Source organism: Notamacropus eugenii, chromosome 7, assembly GCF_028372415.1.
Source record: "Notamacropus eugenii isolate mMacEug1 chromosome 7, mMacEug1.pri_v2, whole genome shotgun sequence".
In the NCBI taxonomy this organism is placed as follows: domain Eukaryota; kingdom Metazoa; phylum Chordata; class Mammalia; order Diprotodontia; family Macropodidae; genus Notamacropus; species Notamacropus eugenii.
In genome coordinates this window covers 16,173,055-16,183,013 of record NC_092878.1, presented here as the reverse complement: position 1 = coordinate 16,183,013, position 9,959 = coordinate 16,173,055, and the positions used below count along the sequence as shown (strand labels likewise).

The 9,959-nt window shown below is 39.9% G+C and overlaps 1 pseudogene; it reads left to right on the top strand.

Moving 5' to 3' along the window:
* Nucleotides 1-7,838: 7,838 nt before the first annotated feature.
* On the top strand, nucleotides 7,839-9,425 carry LOC140514598 (14-3-3 protein epsilon pseudogene; annotated as a pseudogene).
* The last annotated feature ends 534 nt before the right edge of the window (nucleotides 9,426-9,959 follow it).

The window sequence follows — 9,959 nt, the reverse complement described above, 5'->3', positions numbered from 1 at the left end:
TGGAATTTGGCAATAATATTTCTTGGTGTCTTTAGTTTGGAATGCCTTTCAGGATGTGAATGGTGAATTTTTTTTGATGACTATTTTGCCCTCTGGATCTAGGACTTCTTGGCAGTTTTCCTTGATGATTTCTTTTTCTTTTTTTTTTTTTATTTAACTTTTAACATTTATTTTCACACAATTTTGGGTTACAAATTTTCTCCCCTTTTATCCCCTCCCCCCCCCCAGACCCAAGCTTTCTAATTGCCCCTGTGACCTATCTGCTCTCTCCTCTATCCTCCCTCCCTGCCCTTGTCTCCGTCTTCTCTTTTGTCCTGTAGGACCAGATAGCTTTCTTGACCCCTTAACCTGTATTTCTTGTTAACCAGTAGTAAGAACATTACATTTGGTCCTAACACTTTGAGTTCCAACTTCTTTAGTTCCCTCCCTCTCCACCACTTCCCCTTGGAAGACAGGCAGTTCAATATAGGCCATATCTGTTTAGTTTTGCAAATGATTTCCATACTAGTTGTGTTGTATAGGACTAACTATATTTCCCTCCATCCTATCCTGTCCCCCATTACTTCTATTTTCTTATGGTCCTTTCCCTCCCCATGAGTGTCAACCTCGTATTGCATTCTCCTCCCCATGCCCTCCCCTCTATCCTCCCCCCCACCCTGCTTGTGCCCCTGTCCCCCACTCTCCTGTATTATGAGATAGGTTTTCCTATCAAAATGAGTGTGCATTATATTCTTTCCTTTAATGGAATGTGATGAGAGCAGACCTCATGTTTTTCTCTTGCCTCCCCTCTTTATCCCACCACTAATAAGTCTTTTGCTTGCCTCTTTTATGAGAGATAATTTGCCCCATATACCTTCTCCCTTTCTCCTCCCAATATTTCTCTCTCACTGCTTGATTTCATTTTTTTTTTTAAGATATGATCCCATCCTCTTCAATTCACTCTGTGCACTCTGTCTCTATGTATGTGTGCATGTGTGCATGTGTGTGTGTGTGTACTCCCACCCCAGTACCCAGATACTGAAATGTTTCAAGAGTTACAAATATTGTCTTTCCATGTAGGAATGTAAACAGTTCAACTTTAATAAGTCCCTTATGACTTCTCTTTGCTGTTCACCTTTTCATGGTTCTCTTCATTCTTGTGTTAGAAAGTCAAATTTTCTTTCCAGCTCTGGTCTTTTCATCAGGAAAATTTGAAAGTCCTCTATTTCATTGAAAGACCATTTTTTCTCCTGAAGTATTATACTCAGTTTTGCTGGGTAGGTGATTCTTGGCTTCAGTCCTAGTTCCTTTGACTTCTGGAATATCCTATTCCATTCCCTTCTATCTCTCAGTGTAGAGGGTGTCAGATCTTGTACTATCCTGATTGTATTTCCACAATACTTGAATTGTTTCTTTCTAGCTGCTTGCAATATTTTCTCTTTCACCTGGGAATTCTGGAATTTGGCCACAATGCTCCTAGGAGTTTCTCTTTTTGGATCTCTTTCATGCGGTGTTCTGCGGATTCCTTGAATGTTTATTTTGCCTTCTGGTTCTAGAATCTCAGGGCAGTTTTCCTTGATAATTTCATGGAAGATGATGTCTAGGCTCTTCTTTTGATCATGGTTTTCAGGTAGTCCCAGAATTTTTACATTGTCTCTCCTGATTCTATTTTCCAGGTCAGTTGTTTTTCCAATAAGATATTTCACATTATCTTCCATTTTTCGAATCTGCGTGGTATGTTCTGAGATATCTATCTTTCTCATAAAGTCCTTAGCGTCCATCTGTACCATTCCAGTTTTGAAAGATCTATTTTCTTCAGTGAGCTTTTGAATCTCCTTTTCCATTTGGTTGATTCTGCTTTTGAAAGCATTCTTCTCCTCATTGGCCCCTTGCACCTCCCTTGCCAACTGAGTTAGGCTAGTTCTCAAGGTGCCAATCTCTTCAAGATTTTTTGGTTCTCCTTTAGCAGGGAGCTGATCTGCTTTTCATGTTTCTCCCTCATTCCTCTCATTTCCCTTCCCAGTCTTTCCTCCACCTCTCTAACTTGATTTTCAAAATTCCTCTTGAGCTCTTCCATGGCCTGAGCCCATTGGGTGGCCTGGGACACAGAATCCTCGATTTCTGTGTCTTTGCCTGATGGCAAGCATTGTTCCTCCCCATCAGAAAGGAAGGGAGGAAGTGTTTTTTCTCCGAGAAAATACCCTTCAATAGTTTTACTTCTTTTCCCTTTTCTTGGCATTTTCGCCAACCAGTGACCTGACCTCTGAATGTTCTCCTCACACCCACCTGGCCTCCTGGTCCTTCCATGGGGACTGAGATTCAAATGCTGCTTCCCGCCTTAGGGTTTTTGGTGGGGGCAGGGCTGCTTTTCAGTGTGAGAATTAAGATCAGGTGGTCAGGGGCAGGGCTGCCTCTCTGGCTCAGTTCCCTCAGGGGGTTTATGCATAAACCTTCCACAATGGATCCAGGCTCCCGCCCGTTTGGGGAGCCCCTGTCTGTAGCCGCCTCTCAGCTTCTATCTCCTGGGGGGGCCCAAGCCACGGGGGCACCCCACTCCCCGCTCAACCCGCCAAAGAGACTCTCTCACCTACCCCCGTCAGTCCCCTGTTGGTGGGGGGGCTTGTAACGCCACGCCACTGAAGATCCCGTCTCTGGAGCCTTCTCAGATCCGTACCTCTCGGAGCCGCAGCTGCCGCCGCCTTAGGTCCGGGCTGGGCACCGCGTCTGCAGCGCGACGGACCTTTTGCAAGAGGTTTGTAGGTCCCTCTGTGGGTGGGGGGACCCTCGTGGCCGCTGGAGATCCCGTCCCCGTAGCCCTCTTGGATCTTTTCCTCATGGTGTTGTGGCAGCGGCAGGGCTGCCCTCTGCTCCCCGTCCTGGCGCCCAGTCCGCAGCGCGAAGGACCCCCCGCGAGAGGTTTGCAGGTCTCTCCGGAACAGAAATCTCCCTCGCTCCAATATTCCGTGGTCTCTGGGTGCAGAATTTGCCCTGGGTTGGTCCCCTCTGCCGTTCTGTGTTTTGTGAGTTCGAAGCTATGTGTATGTGCGTCTTTCTACTTCGCCATCTTGGCTCCTCTCCCTTCCTTGATGATTTCTTGACAGATATTGTTCAGGGTCTTTTTTTATTCATCATGGCTTTCTGGTAGATCAATAATATTCAGATTTCTCTTTGGATCTATTTTCCAGGTCAGTTGTTTTGATAATTAGATATTTTACATTTTCTTCTCTCTTTTTATTCTTTAGATTCTGTTTGACTGATTTCTGATGTCTACAGAGTCATTAGCTTCCATGTGCCCAATTCTAATTTTTATCAAATTTTTTTCAGTTAACTTTTGCTTCTCTTTTTCCATCTTTCCAATTGTTCCTTCTCCAGTTAGTTTTTGTACTTCCTTTTCCATTTGTCTAATTTTCCTACTTTTGTTCTTCATTTTCCATTAGTTCAATTTTGCTTTTAAATTCTTCTGTGATTTCTTTTTTTCATATGCTTAAAATCATTGGCCACTTTTTCTTCTACTTCCCTAATTTACCTTTTAAAATCCTTCTTGATTTCTTTCAAGAATCCTCTTTAGGCTTGAGACCAGTTTGTATCCTGTTCTGAAGTTTCAGATGATTTTCACTGGTACAGTCTCAGTACTGACTTCTTTGGTATTCATCTTTTGATTCTTTTCCCCATAGAAAGATTCTATGGGCTTATCTTTTTCTGGTTTGCTTCGTTCTCATGATGATCGCCTTTTTCCTGGCTTTTCAGGTGTGCCTCTGCTTTGGGGCACAGCAGGTTCTGTCCCACCATTCTTGTGCTTAGAACTTGAGGCTTTGTGTATTGTGGCCTCTGGTTCTTTCAACTAGAGGCTAGAATGCTATAGCTTACCTGGTGCTGAGCTGGCTGATGCGTGAAAGCAGAGGTCAGGGGAAATCCTTCTGATTTTCCCAGAAGTTAGTGTGGGGGCGGTGTGGTCTTGACACAGGAGGTCTCCTTTTCTGAGCACAGGTAGGCTCAGCAGTTAATGAACTAGTGTTTGTACTAGTCACTTTTCTATTGCCCTGGCTGTGCTGAGGCATGCATTGGTCCTGGTGTTGATGATTGCAGGCTCCACCTCCCTGCGTCTCAGGATCTCCTCCTGGTTCACTGAGGTGGGGATGTCTGGGACAGCTCTGGTCCTGCACTGGTCCCTTTCAGCCACAGTGATATCGACCCTCCTTTGCAATATTCCCAGACTCATAGGCTAATAGACTGTTTGCCCCTTTGGCTGATCCCACTGTTCCAAGATTTTTTCCTGGGGAAAAGTTATATGGGGTTTTCAAGGTCAACAAGGGGAGCAGTAGAGCATTTACAAAAGTTAACGTAGGTGATTTACAGACATTTAATCTGTGGGCTTATAGTCTCAGGAGCTGCTGTTGTAGTTACCTGGGGCTCCACAGCTCTCTTTTACCCAGTTCCACCCAACTTCCCTCCTGGACTGATATGCCCGAGTGGCCATTGCCTCAGAGTACCCGGAGCTTCCTGCTTGCCCCTGCCATGGCGGGAACAGCACTGGTACAATCTGTGTGCTGTTCGCTCCTCCTCCCTGTGCAACATGTCCTTCCCATCAATCTTCCAGTCTGTTCTGGGCTCGAAATCTGCCACAGTCTGTCTCCTGTTGAATTCTGCCACCACTTCTCTCTTTCTAATCTTAGTTACACTGATTTAATTTGTATAAAATCTTTTTCTAATTCAATATAATCAAAATGATCCATTTTACATTTCACAGTGATATCTCTTGTTTGCTCAACATTCTTCTCCTATCCCTAAGTCTGATTAGTAATATGTTTCATGTTCTTCTGATTTTCTTATGATATCTCTGTTCATATTTAGGCCATCTATCTATTTTGACTTTATCTTAGTAAATTGTGTAAGACATTAGTCTATACCCAATTTTTGCCATAAAATAATTTCTCTTTTCAGCTTTCCCAACAATGTTTTGGTCCAAATAATGAATTCTTGTCTCAGAGATTTAAGTTTTTATATTTGTCAAACACAACATTGCTATAATTATTTCCTATCATTAATTGTATATCTAGTGTGTTCCACTGATCCACCTTTGTTTTTCTTGGCCAGTACCAGATTGTTTTAATATCATTTATAATAACATTTAAGATCTCTTACTGCTAAATTTCCTTTTTATTTAAAAAATTAATTTCTTTGATATTTTGACCATTTGTTCTTCCAAAAGAATGCTTTTGTTATTTTTTCCTAGCTCAATAAAATAATTGTTGGTAATTTAATTGAGATGGCATTGAATAAGTAGATTACTTTAGGTAGAATTGTAATTTTTCTTGTATTGACTCTGCCCACTAATAGACAATATTTCTCTGATTATTTAAATCTGAATATATTTGTATAAAAAGTGTTTAATAATTATGGTCATGTAGTTCCTATATTTTCTGTGACAAGTAGATTCCTAGTTATTTCTACTGTCTCCAGTTATTTTAAACAGGGTATCTCATTATTTTTTCTTGCCAGGTGTTGTATATATAGAAATGCTGATGATATATGTGGATTCATTTTATACCTTATTACCTTGATAAAATTATTAATTGTTCCAAGTAGCTTTTTAGTTGAATCTTCAGAATTTTATGAAAGTATCACATCTTCTGCAAAAGGAGATAGTTTTATTACTTTTTGCCCATTTTGATGCCTTCAATTTCTTTCTTCTCATTGCTATTCCTACTATCTTTCTTTTTTTAATATTTGAAATTTGTTTTTTTATTTTATTTTTAGGTTTCAACATTTATTTCCACAAGATTTTGAGTTCAAAATTTTCTCCCCATCTTTCTCCTCTTCCCACCCTAAGATAGCATGCATTCTATTTACTTGTTCCCTCAATGTGCCCTCTCTTCTATCATACTTCTTCCTTATCTTTTCCCTATCCCCTCCTTTTTCTTGTAGAGCAAGATAGATTTCTATACTCAATTGCCCGTATATCTGATTTCCCAGGTGCATGTGAAAACAATTTTTAACATTCATTTCTTAAAATTTTGAGTTCCAACTTATCTTCTTCCTTCCCCACCAATCCCCACTGAGAAGTCAAGCAATTCGATTTATGTTATTCATGTGTAGTTATGCAAAAGACTTCCATGAAAATCATGTTGTGAAAAACTAACTATATTTCCTTCCATTCTATCTGGCACTCCATTTATTCTATTCTCCCTTTTGATCCTATCCTTCCTCAAAAGTTCCTCCTCCCCCTTCCCCCTCTGCCACCTTGGTCCTAGGACCAGACCACTCACTCTCCCACACGGGTCCCACAGGCTTTTTCCTTTGACCTTCCAATTGGTCTTCTGTGTTTTGGGGTCATGAAGCCTGGAAACCACCAGAGTTGTCCGAGATTCAGTCCCCCTAGGCCTACTCAGGTCTTGTATGCCCTTGCTTGACCCACCCTGGACTGTGTTGTGCTCCCAGCATGGTGTAATAGACACTTCCCAGAGACCTTCTGGGCTCTCTTGGCCTGGGGATTTGCTTCATTCCTCCATTCTGTGGGTTCTGCAGCCCCAGAATTTTGGAGCCATTTTTACAGGTATTTGGGTGGGCTTCAGGGGAGCAGTCTAGAAAGTCCCTGCTGTTACTCCACCATCTGGGTTCCACTCCCCTTCTACTAGTATTTCTAGTAGAACATTGGATAATATCATTGATAATGAGCATCCTTCTTTCACTCCTCATGGTATTGGGCAGGCTTCTAGGTAATATTCATTAGAAATTATGCTTGCTAATGACTTTAGGAAGATACTTATAATTTTAAGGGAGAATCCATTCTATTCATGGTTTCAAGAGTTTCTTTTTAAAGGAATGAATGTTCTATTTTGTCAAAAGTTTTCTATTCATCTATTGACATAATCATATGCTCTTTTAATCTTGACAGTTGATATTTTTGTACATATTTTAAATTTCACTGAAATTGTTTGGGCAAAATGACTCCTAATGAATGCTATGATTTCATCTCCATTTGTGGTATATTCACCGTTTTAAAGTTTCATTCTGGTAATTTGGATTTCTTCTTTCTTATAAAATCATATTAACAAATGGTTCATCTATTTTATTGTTTTTGCATAAAAATCAATTGTTAATTTTACTTAAAAGCCAATGACTTTCTTACATTTAATTTCATTTATCTCACCTTTGAGTTTTAGGATGTCCAGTTTGGTGTTTAATTGGGGATTTTTAGTTTGTTCTTTTTCTTGTTTTTATAATTGAATATCTGATTCATTGGTTTGCTCTTTCTCTATTTTATGGGCATAAGCATTTAGAGGTATAGAATATTTTCACATTTTCCTTGTTATTGTTATTTTCCTTAATAAAGTTATTTATTATTTGCTCGACTTGCTCTTCAATCCTCTCAGTCTTTAGGATCAGCTTGTTTAGGCTTTAATTTTTAATATGTTTCCATAGTCTATTATTAAATATAATTTTTATTCCACTATGAACCAAAAAAGATGTATTTCCTATTTCTACTTTCCCACATTTAACTATATAAAGGTTTTTTGTTTTGATATATGATCAATTTTTGTGACTGTGCCAATGTACCCTTGAGGAAAAGATTAATTTCTTTCTATTCCTGTTCAGGTCTCTCCAGATATCTATCAGTTCCAGCGTTTCTATTTTCTTGACTTTTTTTTAATATTAGATTTATCTACTCCTGAGAGGGAAATATTCAAGTTCCCTTTTACTATAATTTTGTTCCCTATTCTCATCTGTAATGTATTTAGCATTTCCTTTAAAAAATTTAGATGCTGTTCTTTGCTGCCTGGATGCCGAGCAAGAGGCTGCCAAGAGACTAGGAGCCGCCCTCTGCTGCTATCCATCTTGCACATACTGCCAGAGTTGCCTCCGCTATGGATGATCGGGACGATCTGGTGTACCAGGCAAAACTGGCTGAGCATGCCGAGAGATACGACGAAACGGTGGAATCAATGAAGAAAGTAGCAGGAAGGGATGTGGAACTGACAGCTGAAGAAAGAAACCTGCTGTCAGTTGCATATAAGAATGTGATTGGAGCCAGAAGAGGGTCCTGGCAGATAATCAGCAGCACTGAACAGAAAGAAGAAAACAAGGGAGGAGAAGACAAACTAAAAATGATTCGGGAATATCGACAAATGTTTGAGACTGAACTAAAATTAATCTGTTGTGACATTCTGGACATACTGGACAAACACCTCATTCCAGCAGTAAACACTGGCGAGTCCAAGGTTTTCTATTATAAAATGAAAGGGGACTACCACTGGCATCTGGCTGAATTTGCCACAGGGAATGACAGGAAGGAGGCTGCAGAAAATTGCCTGGTGGCTTATAAAGCTGCTAGTGATATCGCAATGACAGAACTTCCCCCAGCACATCCCATTCGCTTAGATCTTGCTCTCAACTTTTTCGTATTCTGCTATGAAATTCTCAATTCCCCTGACTGTGCCTGCAGGTTGGCAAAAGCAGCTTTTGATGACGCAGATGCAGAACTGGATACTCTAAGTGAAAAAAGCTATAAGGACTCAACATTTATCATGCAGTTATTACGTGATAACCTAACACTATGGACTTCAGATATGCAGGGTGATGGTGAAGAACAGAATAAAGAAGCGCTGCAGGGTGTGGAAGATGAAAACCAGTGAGAGACACTGAAACCAACAAGAGATCCATCTTTGAGCACCTCACTCCTCCCCTCCCTCCACACAGAACTCGCCAATGTCACAGAGAACCTCCAAATCTGACTTTCACATTTGGTCTCAGAATTTAGGTTCCTGCCCTGTTGTTGTTGTTGTTGTTTTTAAACAGTTTTCAAAGTTCTTAAAGGCAAGAGTGGATTTCTGTGGATTTTACTGGTCCCAGCTTTTAGGTTCTTTAAGACACTAACAGGACTGCATAGAGGCTTTTTCTGCATTGCTGTATTGTCTCCGTGCCAGATGTGGCAAGATAACCATTGGAAATGGATATTACATTGGAATGCCGTTAGACTTCTAGGTGAAGCGAGAGTATAGGAGAGGTTTATGGCACTGTAGGACGCATGTGGTGGCATTTTTCCTTTTTATAATTGTTTAAACCAAATTCTATACCAAAATGTTAAAATTATTTGGGTGTTTAGCTTGAAGTTACAGATTGCGTTGGAATGTTTATTGTAGTGGTTTTGCTGTAAAAAGTGTTTCCAAACTGTGCTGAAATGGTGCTGGTAACAGCCCAACAATCCGTGGCTGCTCACTCTTGCCGACTTTGACCTTCCCTCACAGCAGGTTAGCATTGAAGGTGGTATTGAAAAGCCTGCATACGTGTTTACTTCTTTGGTTTTTCTCCTTCCCTCTTCCCCTTCTTCCCTTCTACTCCCTGCCTTCCTTTGATCCCTCAACCTCTTTCGTTCAGTATGTGTAACTTGAAGCTAATTTGTACTACTGGATATCTGACTGGAGCCACAGATACAGGACCTGTGTTGTTCTTACCAAAGCACAGCATGTAATTGATATTAAACTTAAATAAAACAAACCTAAATTAAAAAAAAAAAGGATGCTATGCTATTTGGTGTATATAGGTTTATTTATTGATAAATTCATAACCTATAAATTACTTCATTACCTATGATACTTTTTATCATAAGGAACTTTCCCTACTTATCTCTTTTAATTAAGTCTGTTTTAACTTTAATTTTAAGATCATGGTTTGCACACCTACATTTTGGCAGCAGCTGAAGAATTCTAATTTTTCTGAAGTTATTTCTCCTGGATCTATTTTCTATGTCAGTTGCTTATTCAATGAGGTGTTTCATATTTTCTTCTATTTTCACTCTCCTCACTTTTTGAATTGTTCTTTGTAATCTCATGAAGTCATTAACTTCTACTTCCCCAGTTCAAACTTTTAAGGAATTATTTTCTTGAGATTTTATACTTTTGTTTCCCTTTCTTTATTTAATTTTACTTTTAGTGAGTTCTTTTCATCAGGGAATTTTTGTTCCTCCTTTTCCAAGAGTTCTT